This window comes from Anolis carolinensis, chromosome 3, assembly GCF_035594765.1.
Source record: "Anolis carolinensis isolate JA03-04 chromosome 3, rAnoCar3.1.pri, whole genome shotgun sequence".
NCBI classification, from domain to species: Eukaryota; Metazoa; Chordata; class Lepidosauria; order Squamata; family Dactyloidae; genus Anolis; species Anolis carolinensis.
Genome location: NC_085843.1, coordinates 182,211,156 through 182,227,911, shown reverse-complemented (window position 1 = coordinate 182,227,911; position 16,756 = coordinate 182,211,156). Strand labels below are relative to the sequence as shown.

The window sequence follows — 16,756 nt, the reverse complement described above, 5'->3', positions numbered from 1 at the left end:
ATGTCATTCTTACTTATAAAGAGAGTTTAGCTCAAAATAATCAATTTGCTATGTAGTATGCCTTTTTCTAAAAAACCCACCTTTTTTACAAGAAGGCATTTCTGTGGATCAGGAATGTGTTTTGTACCATTTCTGATACATACATCAGTATTTCACCCTATTTAAGTGTAGGAGTCCCTGGTGGCATAATGGGTTAAACTCTTGTGCCGGCAGGACTGCTGACTGACAGATCGGTGATTCGAATCCGGGGAGAGTGGGTGAGCTCCCTCTGTCAGCTCCAGCTCCCCATGCGGCAACATTATTATTATTATTATTATTATTATTATTATTATTATTATTATTATTATTTTATTATGACACAACAAACAAGATAGATATGCTGGATTTCGTATCACAAAATCACAAGTCGAACACTTCCCAAGTGTCTAGGACTGTGTGATGTATTTTCGGATGATGCACGCAGATCCCAGTAGGGTGGCCTTTTGCAGTTGGCAGATCGTAATTTTGTCAATGTCTATTGTTTCCAAATGCCGGCTGAGATCTTTTGGCATGGCACCCAGTGTGCCCATCACCACCGGGACCACCTACATTGGTTTCTGCCAGTGTCTTTGAAGTTCAATCTTGAGGTCCTGATAAGTTTTTCCTGTTGTTTTTCGTCAATGCGACTGTCACCTGGGATGGCGACATTAATGATCCAAACCTTTTTCTTTTCCACAACTGTGATGTCTGGTGTGTTGTGTTCCAGAACTTTGTCAGTCTGGATTCGGAAGTCCCACAGTATCTTTGCATGCTCATTTCCCAATACTTTTACAGGTTTGTGATCCCACCAGTTCCTTGCTGCTGGGAGGTGGTACTTGAGGAATAAGTTCCAATGAATCATTTGGGCCACATAGTTGTGCCTCTGTTTGTAGTCTGTCTGTGCAATTTTTGTTATTATTATTATTTTATTATGACACAGCAAACAAGATAGATATGCTGGATTTCGTATCACAAAATCACAAGTCGAACACTCCCCAAGTGATGCGTGCAGATCCCAGTAGGGATTATTATTATTATTATTATTATTATTATTATTATTATTATTATTATTATTTCCATTTCTATACCCCTGGGGGGACTCAAAGCAGTTTTTTCACCCCTGGGGGGACTCAAAGCAGTTTACAACATAATAAATGGCAAAATTCAATGCCTTACAAATATGTAAAAAAAATCACATATCTAAATAAAATACATACAACTGTAGATTAAAACCATTAAAACTATAAAAACATCAAACATAGACATATGCACAAAACATGCTATTACAGCAATTAACATTAACCCTTCTCTTCCCCCACCACCATCCCCCATCTCTCTCCATTCTCCATGAGAGAAGCCTCCCACAAGGATGGTAAAACATTAAACATCCAGGCATCCCCTGGGCAATGTCCTTGCAGACAGCCAATTTTCTCACACCAGAAGTGATTTGTGGTTTCTCAAGTCTCACCTGACAGGAAAAAAAACCTATTTAAGTATCCTGATCAAAATAAGATTAGATTCACATCTCCACCTCATTTGCTAAGTAAGGCATGGAGTGTTATCCTTTTCCTGAGACTGAAATTTAGCATACCAAATACGTACTTATTTCTAAATTGTTTCTTGGTTATTCATCACTGTAACCAAACAACTTGGAGTGTGTTACTTTGGGCATTATATGTAAAGATGCAAGAATGATCTCCTGACAATTTTGGAGATGAAAGCACGTCTTAAAGTAATATATTCATGATTGCAACAGGGTAGGGGAAGGGCAAGATATTTTTTCCTAGCATGTCAGACATATCTTATTAGTTTCCATAAAGATGAAAAACATCCAGCTTATGATCCCATTTTTCTTTTCCTCTTCTCTCTTCTTTTTTGATTGAGTAGGTCAGTAATGTAAACTGATAAACAGTACGGAAACATTATCTGGACATGAAGACTTTAATCAAGCACATCATTTTAGAATAGCCTTCAAGTTATGAAAAAAAAATCAGAAGGGGGTTGTTAAGTGAAATATTTATACATGCCTGAATGTAAATGCTCCTATTAAGCTAGACTTTGCTACAAAACTTGTATTTTGTATGGCCTAAGTGTATAAAGGTATGCAAACCTTTTAAGAAATCCCCCCTCCTTACCTTCTCAATAAGGTTATGACATCTACAAACATTTTATGTTTTTTTTCTAGAACAGAAAGCTTCTCATTTACTGCAAGTTCAGCTTCTTATGAAACACAGTAACAAAACTCATGATTTCAAATCCCATAATAGTTATGAAACTCAACAAAAGGAGAAACCATCTTTCAGCCTGGCTTTTACTATTTTCTTAGGGCAAGGGTGGGAATTGTGTGGCCTCCAATATTTTGAAGAACTGCCGCTCCCAACTTTCTTCACCATTCATTATGCTGCCCAGGTCTGCTAGAAGTTGAAACTCAACAATAATTGGGAAGCACACCATTTTATCCACTTTTTACATAAGACTACCTTTAGAGGAAGGATGAGCTACAAACACAGCAGATCCCTTTTCTGGGGATGGAAGGGAATTTCAGATTTTAATAGTAGTGATTCAAAGAAATGTATAGAAGGTAAAGAAGAGTAATAACACAGTAGATAAACATGCTCTTGGATATCTCGAAGATGAAAACAGGACAAAAATAAAGGCTTTTAAGAGCATGTGGTGTGGTTGTTCTTCGTAACTTCTATTGTTCACAACAACATTTTCAAATCAGATCACACAGTCATGGTTTTTTTTTCCAACACAGGAGGCCTCCCTCCTGATTCTCATTATCTGGTACGTTTCAAACTAAATATATTGGTTAATTCTATTTACAGCAGAACCACTGGATCATAATTCAGTACTTTTGTAAGTCTAGTTGGTTTTAGGCCTTACAGTCAGAGCTGGTCCAACAATGAAGTTAATTGAGCGGTCGCTTGGGGCGCAAAACATACGGGGACACAGTCAAGACTGCTTTTTCTGTTGATTTCTTGTAAAACATGATGTTTTGGTGCTTAATTTGTAAAATCTTAATGTAATTTGATGTTTAATCCCTCCTTATTACCCAACATTTTCGCTTATCCAATGCTTTATTTTTCAGTGATTGGTTTGGTGGGGGGGGGGGGGGCGCCAAAATTCTGTTTGCCTACACTTGAAAAATACCTAGGGCCAGCTCTGCTTACAGTATACCTTTATACATGTCAGCTCAGAATAAGTAAGATCATATCCTATTGAATTCAATATCACAAGTAGGTAGATACAGACTGACAGTTGACCTGATTATTACAAGAATTCAGGTTATGCAGTTACATGTGAAACTCCACTCCAAGGATGAAGGCAAGGGTGGCAGAAGACTAGGCAGATCATGGTGACCACCTTAAAACAATTCCCCCCTCCCACCCCCCACACACACATACCTCCCTGGTGCCAAATGCAGTAGGAGACCCAGGTTTTTGGAGCTATACACCTCTCTCCAATGTGGAATGAATTTATCTCCTTCCTCCACTGAGAGAATTGATGGAAGTCCAGTTGTGCTTTTCTCTGTCATGAAAGGAATCTGCAGCCAGGTTTCAGATTTTTCTCTATAGAAAAAAGGTGATTTATCCCTTTTTATAGGGAGAAAAACAGGGCTTGGCTTTGGCTGTTTCTTTCCACAGAGAAAGAAGATGGACTTCTTTCTCAGTGGACAGGGGCACAGTCAGTCTCCCATCATTTCTCTCTACAGAAAAAGAGAGGTGCTCCTTTTCTCAACAGAGAGCAGTGTATGGCTTTGGACAGCCAGGCTTCCCACTGGACTTGGCATCCAGACATGGGGCTGCTTTTGAGAGCTCAGTTCAAGCAAACTGCACCCCCAACATGTCACTCTTCCCTTCAACCACTCTTCCCTTTACGGGGAAGCAGGTGTGTTAATGTGGGATTTGTGTATTGATAATGTTTAAATGCAATTTGTGTCATGCTTGTATTGCAACTAATTGCATCATCCAGAATGTACCATAATGTGGAAAGAGTTAATTGCCAAGAAGCTATGATGACCTTGATGTGTGGCTGGAACTAGGGAGTATCCAGACACAAGTGTTTTATGCATAAGGATTGCATCAGTTCAGTTGAGTTCTGTCTGCCTAGAGTTTGAATCAAGTTCTATTGGAGTCCTGGGTTCGTCTGTCGTCTGCAAGTCTGTTTGTGTTGATTATTGCTGCATACAGTAAATCTTTGTAAATAGTTTTACCAACTTCTCTGAGTGTCTCTTCGTTCTGCGTTCCACTGCTTCCATCCAACTACTGCTGCGCTGCAAATATTCTGACAAGGTGAACGGAGACATATTTTGACTGTGCCTTGTGTAGTATTTCAGCTTTCAGGGGAAAAGGAACCAGGCTTCTGTATGTGGAATATTTCTGGAAGAACTTCTCAGTCTCATTATACTGATTCCCCAGTTCACTATTAATTTGGGCTTTAAACTACCAGATTCATTTTTGTTAGCAAAGATTCCTTTGGGACCTCTATTTGCTGAAACATATACAAGCACCCACCTGGTTAGAAAGAAAGGCACTCTACTCAGGTTGGGAAGCATTTATCAAGTCCAAAAGATAAAGCAAAAAGCCTTGTGTGTCTTTGTTGTTGCGCTTTAATTCTGTTAATCGCCCTAGGTAAAGATTAGCTGCTGTTGTCAATTTAATTCAGCTTCAAACAAAGCAACAAGGTCACTTTTCCCTCTCCTTTTTAGCAAACAGGATTGAGTTGTCATGTAGTCCTAATAGGCAGCACAGGGAATCATTAGTCCACCTCGGCTCCCTGACTGATGGGCATTTCATTTCAATCATCTGACTGAGCTCTGGCGGTCCAGTACTATTGACACCATGTCAGGACTGAGAGTAGATGCCTTAATCGTCTCAGACACTCTCTGCATTGATTTGACAAGTTGCTGTAATGACCTTCTTGGTCGTCCCCCCCCCCCATTTTTTTCCCCTTTCTGAAGGATTACTGTTTACCCAGGGAGGTGCCTGGGACTAAATGCATCACATTGTCATGGAAACTATTATTGTTGCATCTCAATCCTATTAACGCTGTGGTGTGTGACATTGATATGAGACACTAAATATTTCAATAGAGTGCAGGCCACTTCAATAACACTAATCTCTCTCCATTAATCAGGCTTTACAAAATCCACAAGTAGTTTTCCCCAAGCCTGAACTTGAAGTAGGTATATGTGGGCTCTTCTAGATATTTTCTGCCTTTCTAAACGCAATTAAAAGAGGTCATTGGATAGAATGTGTTCAGTTTAAACACACATTAAAGGTAAGAATAAAAGGTAAAGGTTTCCCCTGACGTTAAGTCCAGTCGTGACCGACTCTGGGGGTTGGTGCTCATCTCCATTTCTAAGCCAAAGAGCTGGCGTTGTCCGTAGACACCTCCAAGGTCATGTGGCCAGCATGACTGCATGGAGCGCCGTTACCTTCCCACCAGAGTGGTACCTATTGATCTACTCACATTTGCATGTTTTCAAACTGCTAGGTTGGCAGGAGCTGGGGCTAATAGCGGGCGCTCACTCCGCTCCCAGGATTTGAACCTGCAACCTTTCGGTCTGCAAGTTCAGCAGCTCAGTGCTTTAACACACTTTGCCACCGGGGTTTCTTAAAGGTAAGAATAGGTGGGATCAAATGTCACATAGGGTCTGCTCCCCAGAAAGGGGAAATTGAATCATCTACATTAACTATAAGATAATGAATACAAAATTATAACTCCATGAATGCAAACACACACTTTGAAATTCAAAATTAACTTGGGGATAATTAATTGGAATAATTAATGCAAAGTTGGAGGAAGGGAGTGTCTCTGACCCACAGAACCACAACACAGCATTCCTTTGATGCCACATTGATCTGCAGAAGAACAGAAGCCAGATAAGGCAAATTTAATGTAAGACATTGAGTTCAAATGTGGGAAGAGGGACTCTGAACCATGTAAAGCACAACAAAAATAAATGTCCAAAGGTAGTCAGTCCTCTCTTACAATAAAAAAGACAGATCAGTCTTCATCAATGGCCAATGAAGTTCTCATGTTATACAATTCTTTCCTTCAGAGAAAAGGCCAACACAACAGTATAACTTTTTACAAAACAACTCACAAAAATCCCCTATTCTCCTTCACTCCTAACAGCATGTATAGTGAAGCTGTCAAAACACATCAGGCCTCTTTTTGTGTGAAAGTCTGCCAAGATCCTCAGACACTTAGTTTCCATCTATTAGTTTATATCTTATGGACTTCCTTCTATATTGCCATTCATAGGCTTGAACTATCTATCTGAACACAGAAGTAATGTTTGATCCTACATTTCCTGTTCAGCATTCTTTTGTTTTCTTGGTCACACAAGTAAAGAATAGATAATTGTTGTTTTGATGAACTCTTCTGTTTCTTCACTCCTCCTGCCACACTTCCACCAAATGTTTATCCCTTTCTCTTTTTAAACTTCCCAGCCTTTATCTTGTGGATTGCAACAAAACCTGTTTACCGAGATGGCATCAATGAGAACAGAGGAACTATATGAGAGTTACTCCAGTTTCATCTTCTCTTTTTCCTTCCAAATGTAAAGACATTTGTGAATTTTAATAAATTCCTAAAAAAATAATAAAATGAAGTGAAATTGCCATTTGTGCCTACTCAGCATCTGCAACACAGCTGTGCTGAGCACTCTCCTTTCCTAGTATCTCTGATGAGAAAACAACTGATAAATATGTGCAATTAGACACAAAAATACAAAGGGTGGGAGAATGAAAGAGAGAAAGGACCTCATTCCATGGGATGAGGGAAAGTGCATCATCCCATAGCATTCAGTATGAAAGCTGTCTTGAAAAAAAGATGGGGGACAAAATACTCCATCACTTGTGATGCATTCCTTTCCCAATTTCAAACACTGAACACACTTTCTATCTCATCAGATGAGTAGCGCCTGTCTCTTCCCAATCCATCCCAATCACAAGGCTTGCCCATTAAGCACACCCACACTTTACATGTCACTATGACAGGTGGAAACAAATTGCCCATCCCATGGGAAAGAAGACCTTCCAATACTCATGGAGACAGGCAAAGCGAATTCCCACCTGGCTTCAAAACATGGATTTCTGATGAAATGAGTTACGCACTGTGGGATGGGACATGCACGATCCCATGGGGAAATGTTTAAAAATGTGCATTCAAAGATCATCTGATGAGGTCCAAAGACAGACAGAGAGATGTATACTTTGAAGTGTTTGGTGGTACACATCATCATGGATGCCCAGTTTGCATAATAATTGCCAAATCCTCCTGATTGGTTAACAAAATCCTAACAAGACCATATTTGTGTCAGAGTATTTGTAGTGCAGCAGTAGTTGGATGGAAGCAGTGGAGCTCAGAACAAAGAGACACTCAGAGACGTTGGTAAAACTATTTATAAAGTTTTACTGTATCAACACAAACAGACTAACAGACAACAGATGGACACAGGACTGTTCTGTTCTCCAACAGAACTAGACTCGACTCTAGGCAGACAGAACTCAACTGAACTGATGCAATCAGTTTGCACAAACACTTGTGTCTGGATACTCCCTAGTTCCAGCCACACATCAAGGTCATCATAGCTTCTTGGTAATTAACTCTTTCCACACTATGGTACATTCTGGATGATGCAATCAATTGCAATACAAGCATGGCACAAATTGCATTTAAACACTATCAATACAAAAATCCCACATTAACAATTTGGACGTGAAGTATAGCAATCTTGTTTCAGCGTTGCAATGGATTGGTACATATTTGCACCCATCTGCCTGTCCAGACTCCCACTACCTGTAACCACTCTAACACAGTCAAAACAATGAGGACTCTTATGGAGAAGTGGAAAAGAGAGGAAGCAGCACATAACTTCTGAAGTCTGTGAGGAGTAGGACTTTCTCTTGCCATAGAAAAGACCGCTAAAGTATTCTATTACACAGGAAGCAGCAAACTTCATTCTGTGTTTTCAATAATAACTTTGTATATATAGACTATATTAATGCCTATTTAATTTTTTACTATTTGTATATTTTTAATACTGCCGTACACAGAGGGGGTCTTGTGTTAGATATTAATTATTGAGCAAAATAGATAAAATGTAATACATTCCGGACTAAATGAGCCCTGCACCTTTCAGAGGGTTCATCTACACTCTAGAATGAATGCACTTTGTCAGCACTTTGACTGCCATCTTCAATGCTATGGTATCGTGAAAGATGTAATTTTACAAAGCCTTTGGCCTTCTGTGCCAAAGAGTGCTAGTATCTCACCAATCCACAAATCATAGGATTCCATAACATGAAAACTCCCGTCAAATTGCATTCATTCTATAATGTAGATGCCTTCACCTGATGGGTCCTAATTTCTGTTCCAGAACATTGGTGGTCAGCGGATCTCACCAGATAACAGACCTTCATTATCCATGGCCCTTAGAAAACTAAATTTTCATAGACTTCATAGATGCACCCTGAAAATGGCTTGCATAAACCAGAAGGGTCAATGCCATACTCTGAATAAAATATTTCAAATTCTTAACCAGTTGTGCCCATAAAAGTTATATGATTTGCTTTATGCCAGGCCACATATGTAAGGGTAGTGGGATAATGTAATCTAGTCTGCACTTTTAAGCAAACCGAACCAATTTGCATGTCCCTAGTTTTAACCCATAATTTCCCTTACTGTGGGAAATTTTCAAAGTGAGGTGGTTTAAAGATATAAATCAAAATCCATTCCAGAAACACTGTAGAAAAGTAAATTCTTCTTTCAAACGGTACACTGTTCCTCCAACTATGGTGGACATACTACAATTTTGTTACAACATTATAAGAACTGTAGTTTAAAAAACAAATTTCACAAAAACGCCAGAACTTCTCCTGCTGGGGTTGCATGATCAGTCAGCTATTGTAGACAAAAATAGAGATAAATTATTTACCTTCTTTATTACTGCAGCTAGAATGGCGATCGCAAAACAGTGGAAAAGCGAAAGGGCGCCAACTAAAGAATCGTGGTTGGAAAAATTGATTGACATAAAGAACATGGACAAATTAACTTATTTGATGAGAAAGAGCAATGGAAGAATGCAGATGACCACAAATTGGTCATTGTTTGAGGACTACCTTGAGAAAGTAATTTCCAAGAAGTGATAATGTAATATGTAAAGGAAAAGGATAAAGACCGGAAGTAAACCCTTCCCTTATGTGTTTTTTCCCCCTCACAACCTTTGACCCACTACACCCCCTTTTCCCCTCTATCCCCTCCCCTTACATCAATCCTTACCCCTCCCCCCCTTCCCAAATGTAAATGTGTTTGTGTTTGTGTTTATTGTTATTACTGTGAATATTTGTAAACCTTCAATAAAAATATTTTTTTAAAAAGAACTGTAGTGTCTGTCATAGATTACATTCCTTGGATTAAGAAGAGATTATGTAAACAAAAGTTTGAAAGTTGTGGAAGTATTTTGAACATACATTCAATATCCTGCCTCAGCATGCAGTGATTACTTGTCGACCACCTTTAAATTTTTGAATTTTTCTTCACTCAGTTGCTTTCAGTCTTAGCTCACAACAGATGAGGATGGGTTGGTGTGTATGTCCACAGTGAGCAACAGGGTGTCACATCTTGGCAGATGAAGATCTGAGATGGAAGAAAACTGGGACTCATTCCCATATGCTCTACTACCCAACCACACACTACCAGTCCTTGCTCTTCTTGTGTCACTATGCACTTAAATTCTTATTAAAAAATATAGCCTCTGGCTTGCCTAGGAAAATTAAAACGCATAAATAAATAGAATTAATTGTACACCATATTTATTCAGCTCTTCCAATGTTAACCTCATGCATTTAAAATATGTTTGTGTGCATATTTCATACAGAGTACAAGATGTGTGCTGATACACATGATGCCAGAAAGGAAATGACAGGAATATGTGCTATGTTCAAGTAGATCATATAGAGACTTGGTTAAATATATATTAAGATGACAAGACTCCAACTGCGATACAATCTAAAACTGCTAATAGACAGTATGTTTTCTGTTCCCTCCATAGTGCATTACCAGTTATTCAAATTAAGGAAGGAGCAATGCAGGATCACAGTACATCGGGTTAAATCCAAATGCATTTTGGCAATATATATGGGCATAACTGAAGATTATCTATCTGGCATCAGCATCTTATTGTTATATTATGTGCAGCCAAAAGAAATACAGCACACAAAGAAAACCAGTAATAAATGACATCAAATTAGGAGGGGAATAAGCCTGACTAGCTTCTTGAATTAGAGCCCTCCGGGCTAGCATGGAATATGCAAGCTACAGGCTTTCCTTGCCTTGTTCTGTCCTTTTCTGTTTGGTGCTTGCGTTCTGTTTAAACTTAACTTTGCATGCTCTATAGCAATTCTGTGCCTGGGTAAAATGAAAACCACTCAAGGCTTGTTTATCCAATCATAATTGTGATGTTATTTCTGAAGACTAGAATTGTTACCATCAGGGGCCAAAACCATACCCTGTGGTATCAGAAGCTGGGTTAATGAAAAGTTTGAGGATATGGAAGGGAATCATGTAGCTCTAGATACTGTTAGCCTGAAATTTCTGGGTGTCCAAGCGAGCTTATTCAATGCTGAGGAATACTGAAACCTGTAGTTCAGCAACAGGGCCGGCCCTAGGTAATTTCGCTTTGTAAGCGAACCTAGTGCCCCCCTCTGAAATTGCGCCCCCCACCCTGGCACATACTGGCTTCGGCGGCGGCTTCGGCTTCGGCGGCGACAGCTTCGGCGGCGGGGAGGACCATCACCTCTCTCCCAGGTGAAGGCCTTCCGCATTTGCCAAGGAGGGAGGCGATGGTCCCCGCCACAGCCTCCCTCCTTGGCAAATGCGGAAGGCCTACTTCGGCCTGGCTTTTCTCGTGAAGTCTCGCGAGACCTTGCGAGAATAGCCAGGCCGAAGTAGGCCTTCCGCATTTGCCAAGGAGGGAGGCTGCGGCGGGGACCATCGCCTCCTTCCTTGGCAAATGTGGAAGGCCTTCACCTGGGAGGGAGCGATGGTCCCCGCTGCCACCTCCACCCCCGGCAAACAGGGAGGGCCTATCTGAGGCCTAGCTTTTCTCGCGAGGTCTCGTGAGTCCTCACAAAACCTCGCGAGAATAGCTAGGCCCCGGATAGGCCTTCCGCATTCGTCGAGGAGGGAGGAGGAGGCGGCAGCGGGGACCATCGCCTCCCTCCTCAGCGAAGGCCTCATTTGAGGCCTAGCTCTTCACTGAGGAGGGAAGGCAATGGTCCCCCCCACCACCTCCGCCTCCCTCCTCAGTAAATTTACACAGGGGTGCTGTCAATGCCTCGACAGCGCCCTCTCTTGACGTGCGCCCGAAGCAGCCGCTTCAATGGCCTCCATGTTGGACCGGCCATGTCCAGCAATATTTGAAGGACAGCATTTTCCTCACACCCAGTTCAGGAGAATTTCTGTGAACTTATCGACACTGGGCAATAAATGTGTGCCAGATCAGCCCCAAATCCCCATGCCAAATCCAAGGACATCATCACATTAGGATAAATAACTCATTTCAATCAGTATGCATTCAGTAGCTTTTTTCTGATTGATTGAAGATGGGATGTATACTGATGCTATCACACACAGATACTAAGATTCTTATCTTCAGAAAATATTTCGCTTTGTCCCATTACACCATGGAAGCCTGGCTCTCCTCAATCCATTGAAAACCCTACATCACTCTGTGACCTTTAATTTTTTTTTTCTAAATCTGAACAGTGATATCCTGATCTAGCTGTACAGGTTGCCATGGGACACTTCTCACCAACCTTCAAAGTATCCCCTGTATTCATGGAAAGCATGACAAAGCTGGATCCAAGTAGAAGTGTGCAAAACAGCAGAAATCTGTTCTATTTTCATTTCAAATTCCATGTGTGCCCCACATTCTGTTTTTGGGAAGATACTAAGAAATTAGGAGGGGGGGGCATTCAGATTTGTAATTTGAAACCCTGAGTTTTGTTTTTGTTTTGGTAAAATTAGGTCCATTGGCACTAATGGAGAAAATTTAGAGGCTCGTTTATCTGTCATTTTTACAGCTATCTGAATGAAACTCTGCACACTTGTATGACACATTTACGACTGTTAGCTTACCAAGTTTCAGAATATTTCACTCATACACTTTTTAAAAAAAATTCTAAAGTTTTTTTTTTACAAATAACATTTTTAAAAATCAAAAGAGGTATCTTTTTAAATTTCCCCACAGTGACAGAACATGAGCAGGGCATCATTCGTTCCAAGTATCAGAAAAATCTGATAATCCACTGATTTTTTAGGCTTTTTTTTTCAATTTAAGCACCTTTGGCGAGTCACACTCTCTGAACCTCAAATGATAGATTTTTTTTTTTAAATCAAGTTTTAGGGAGCAACTTGCCACACTTGCAGGGCATATTTATGACTAAGCTTGTAGAATTTTTAATTTTAATTTTAAGATATTCTTTTTTAATTACAGCTGTTTGAGTTGTACTGGACTAGATATATTTAGGGATCCCTTTAAGGGAAACTTTAGAAGCTCATTTTTCTGTCACTTTTATTGTTATTGGAATGAAACCTGGGATACTTGTAGGACACATTAATAGCTGTAAGGTTGCCAAGTTTCAGAACATTTCATACATCCACTGATTTTTTGGAAATTTGAATTTGCCCACAGCAACACAACATGATTTAGGGCATCATTCCTGCAAAGTTTCAGAACATTTTGCCCATCTACTGATATTTAGAATTTTAAAAATGTTCTCTCTCTTCTACTGAGAAGAGGAGCTAATTTGTAGGAAAAACAAGGAATTTGGGGAATTGAAGCCCAGTACAAAGGAGAGGAAAACCAGCCTGTGATTAGCTGAAGGAGACCCTGTGATGCAGCAAATATGGCTGGGCTTCAATTCCCCGAATTCCCTGTTTTTTTTCTACAAATTGTCTCCTCTCAGTAGGAGAGAGAGAGAAAAATTAAAATTCTTCACAGGACCACAGGACTTCTTTCACTATAGAAAGGTAATGCCAAGGGGGACTAATTGTGACAACAGCTATTTGGTAGTATTTGCTTCTTTATCAATTTTCTTTATACATTATTTTCCTTATTTCTATAATCCCCCACTCTCTATTCCAAATGTCTAACTTCAACATTGTCTTATATTTTCATTCTTAAAAATAGTAACAACAGCCATCCTGTACCATTTTTCTCTAAGGAACCTGCAACAGCTAAATGGATGGAAGCCTTGTACTCTTATTCTCTAACTTTAAGCCTGTTTTAATGCCTTCAACATTACTTTAAAAGCCAATTGCCTGTTGACTTTCCCACTTTCCATATATATATTTTAATTTTAATTTTTAAATTTACTATTAATAAAAATTTACCGGAAAAAAGCCAATTGCCTGTTGACAAAAAGAACTTTAATTTTTACCTGATATTAGTTTGAAAAGATTCCCTCCTTTGACTAAAGCATATTAAGTTGTCTTTTGCACTTATTTTTCTAAAGACACTTTTTCAGTTACACATACTTTTCTCCTGGAAGTTCTTGCATCTGTTGTTCAATGAAGCACAAACTGTCCCTGCTCTATAGACAGCCTAGGAAGAGCAGTGTGAAACAAATTCATCAAGGAATCCATCAGACTAAATACAGACGGAGAGCTTGTAACGTTCATCTAAAAAATCTACTTTAATTAGCTTAAATTTCAGTTAAAAGGTCATAAAACTTAATTCCGTTTACATTATTATTAGCAATTTCTAAAATGCATTAACTCAATGGTAAAATTAAATATAAAGTTGTTAATTTTGAAAGAAATCTTAGGAGATGGTATTTCTAACTGTGGTTGCCAACTGTAGTATAGAGGCAATTGATAGTCATTGAGATTAGAAACTTTGATTGCTGATTGTGTCTTGTAAAAATGGGCTCTACTGGAAGGACAGTGGCCACTATGCTGAATATACACCATGCTCCCCTCTACATCCCAAGTCAAGCATTGAGGTCCTAGGGAAGACCCTTATCTTCAAACATGTACTTAAGTAGGACCAAGGAAGGCTCCTTCTCAGGAAGGCACCAGCACTTTGGAACTCTCTTCCAGAAGAACTAAGATCTACTCCATCCCTGTTGAGTTTCCAGAAGGGTATAAAGACCTTCTTATTTAAGAAAAAAAAACTAACCAAAGATTTTTGCTTCAGGGCCAGGTTGAGTTTTAATTGCTGGATATCGAAAGAGTTTATACAGGGAATATGGTTAGGGTTTTATGAAGGATTGATTTTAACCATATTTTAACTTTTGTACTGTATGTTTTATTTTGTTGTAAGACGCCTTGTGTCCACTTGCAGAGAAAAGTGGGGTAAAAATATCTTAAATAAATAATAAATCAACTGTTGTCCCCTAGTAGCACAATTTGTTATTTGTACCTTAAACAGTGGTTCTTCTTCAATTTGCCTCCTACAGTCTGGCAGGTGACTTCGACTAAATCTTGTAACATTCATATATTGTCTTGAGTTGCTGGTATCTGTTGTCCAACATTTCTGGAAGTTGCTACCGTGTTTCCCTGAAAACAAGACAGTGTCTTATATTAATTTTTGCTCCAAAAGATGCTCTAAGTCTTATTTTCAGGGGATGTCTTATTTTTCCATGAAGAAGAATTCACATTTATTGTTGAAAAAAGAGAACATTTATTATATACTGTAGAGTAGTTGTCATGACAAACCAGTATGACCAGACAAACTGTGAATCCAATCAAGAATTTCTTGTTACTACCATTATTTTCATGTACAACAATCTATGGTACGTACATTTACCAATCTTACATGCTCTGGTGTTCTGTTTGGCGGGCATGCTTCCAAACAGAAACTTTGCTAGGTCTTACTTTGGGGGGAGGCCTTGTGTTCAGCAATTCAGCAAAACCTCTACTAGGTCTTATTTTCAGGGGATGTCTTATTTTTGGGGAAACAGGGTAGATTGGGGAAAGTTATCATAAACCATCACATTTAACTGTTGCTTGTCTTTTATCATAGATGATTTTCCTCTCTACTCCAGTTTACTACTATTGGCAATATATGTACTATCCTCTCAGCCCCTCACTTCAGTCTCATAACCATTTGCTTTCAACTTCTTACCAGATCAAGCCTAAATAGGTTGCTCCACAGCTATATACTTCTTTCTATTCTTTCAGATCACTGTAAATCACAAGAACTGGGACAGGTCTAAACTACAAAGTAGATGCTTATTGGAAGAGCATACAAGCCATGGAGTCTTTCTTCTTCCTCTGTCCTTTCAGTAACCTAGAGCAAAGACACTCAAGAGTTGGGACCTCATCACATAGACCTTGAGAAGTGTGGCTGGGGCGTAACGGTCTAGCAAAAGGAATTGTACCTTTCTATACCCAATCGTCCCATTTCAAGTTCTCTCTCATGTGTTTCCCTCTTCAGTTTCCCCTTGTTATTGCCTGTATTTGAATAATCACATGGATAATTTTTTTCTCCTCCTCCATATTGCTTTTTTAAAAAAAAAAAAATCAGGGAAACCCTAATAAGAAAGGAAGAGAGGGAGAGAGAAGAAAGAAAGGGAACAAGGGAGGAAGATTGGGAGAAATGGTTTTTACAGAAAATAAGTGGTGATCTTGGAGGTCAGGGAATGGTAAAGGGTGAGACTAGAGAATGGAGGCTGTTTGTCCAGGGAGCTAAAGAAGCCGTGGAGGCAGCTAGAGAACCCAAGATCAAGATGACAGCAGTGTCTATAGAACAAGGTACTTATCTCATTTTTAATGGTCTATAACTCCTACAGACCCTTCTCTACAGACCCTCAACAAGATAACATGTTCCTTTTTAAGAGCAGCACGGGTGAGGGACAAAAATATGTGGCTTGCTCTTTTTGAACATGCTGCATTGCACTGGAATTAGGGTTCTCTCCATGGAACATCGTATTTTCCCTTCTTATACTGAGAATTAATTAAATAATTGGACACAAAATGATGTTTGTCATTTATTTGTGCTAAAAATAATTTTGGAAGAACATTAATCGGTTAACAAGCCTAGGTGAGAATTCTTGAGAGTGAAAGATAGAGAGATGCTGAGATTTTTTAGTGCTCTACTGAAAATGTCAACATGATAGTGACTTTTATTAGTTGTCAAGTTTTCTGTAGTTGTAATTGTTGTTACAATTGTAAATCTGTCCCTGAGTTGTCCACATTGCACTATATATTGGAGTGCACTACACGGAACACTCTTCTGTACAAAGTATGTTGTCTACATAGAAATCTAGATGTCAAAGGAAAGTGTTGATGCCTAGCTTTTTCCAATCATGCAAGTTTATTATATAGAATGGGTGGGTTTATTTAGTTATTTGCTGACTGAAATGCAAATGCTCTTTCTCTATGGATACATTACCTTAGAGCTCTTATACACTAGGCAGTTTAGCCTGATGTAAATCTGCCCCGAATATTCCCAGACTCAAGACATTCATGTGCAATCCAAGGTCATTGCCTAAAAAGCAATGACCTTTCTGTGGTGGTCTGCACCTCATCTATTCCTTGTCATTACTGCTGCCACTCCAAGTTGGCCATAGAGCTCCATCCAAACTTTTAACTGTCATAGGCACCTCTGACAATGTCAAAAAAGGGGTACCTATGTGACCATCAAGAAGGATGGCCCCAGTTAGATCCGATCCAACTGCTCAGAATTCCCTGAAGCCATAGGATACTTCTAAGTTTC

The 16,756-nt window shown here is 39.4% G+C and overlaps 1 long non-coding RNA gene across 1 annotated transcript in view; it reads right to left on the bottom strand.

The window, feature by feature from the left end:
• Nucleotides 1-16,756, bottom strand: part of LOC103279402 (uncharacterized) — a 206,049-nt gene that overhangs the window by 159,745 nt on the left and 29,548 nt on the right. Inside the window, exon 2 of the long non-coding RNA XR_506760.3 lies at nt 14,459-14,595. This is a non-coding gene — a long non-coding RNA (uncharacterized LOC103279402). The remainder of the gene's footprint in view (nt 1-14,458; nt 14,596-16,756) is intronic.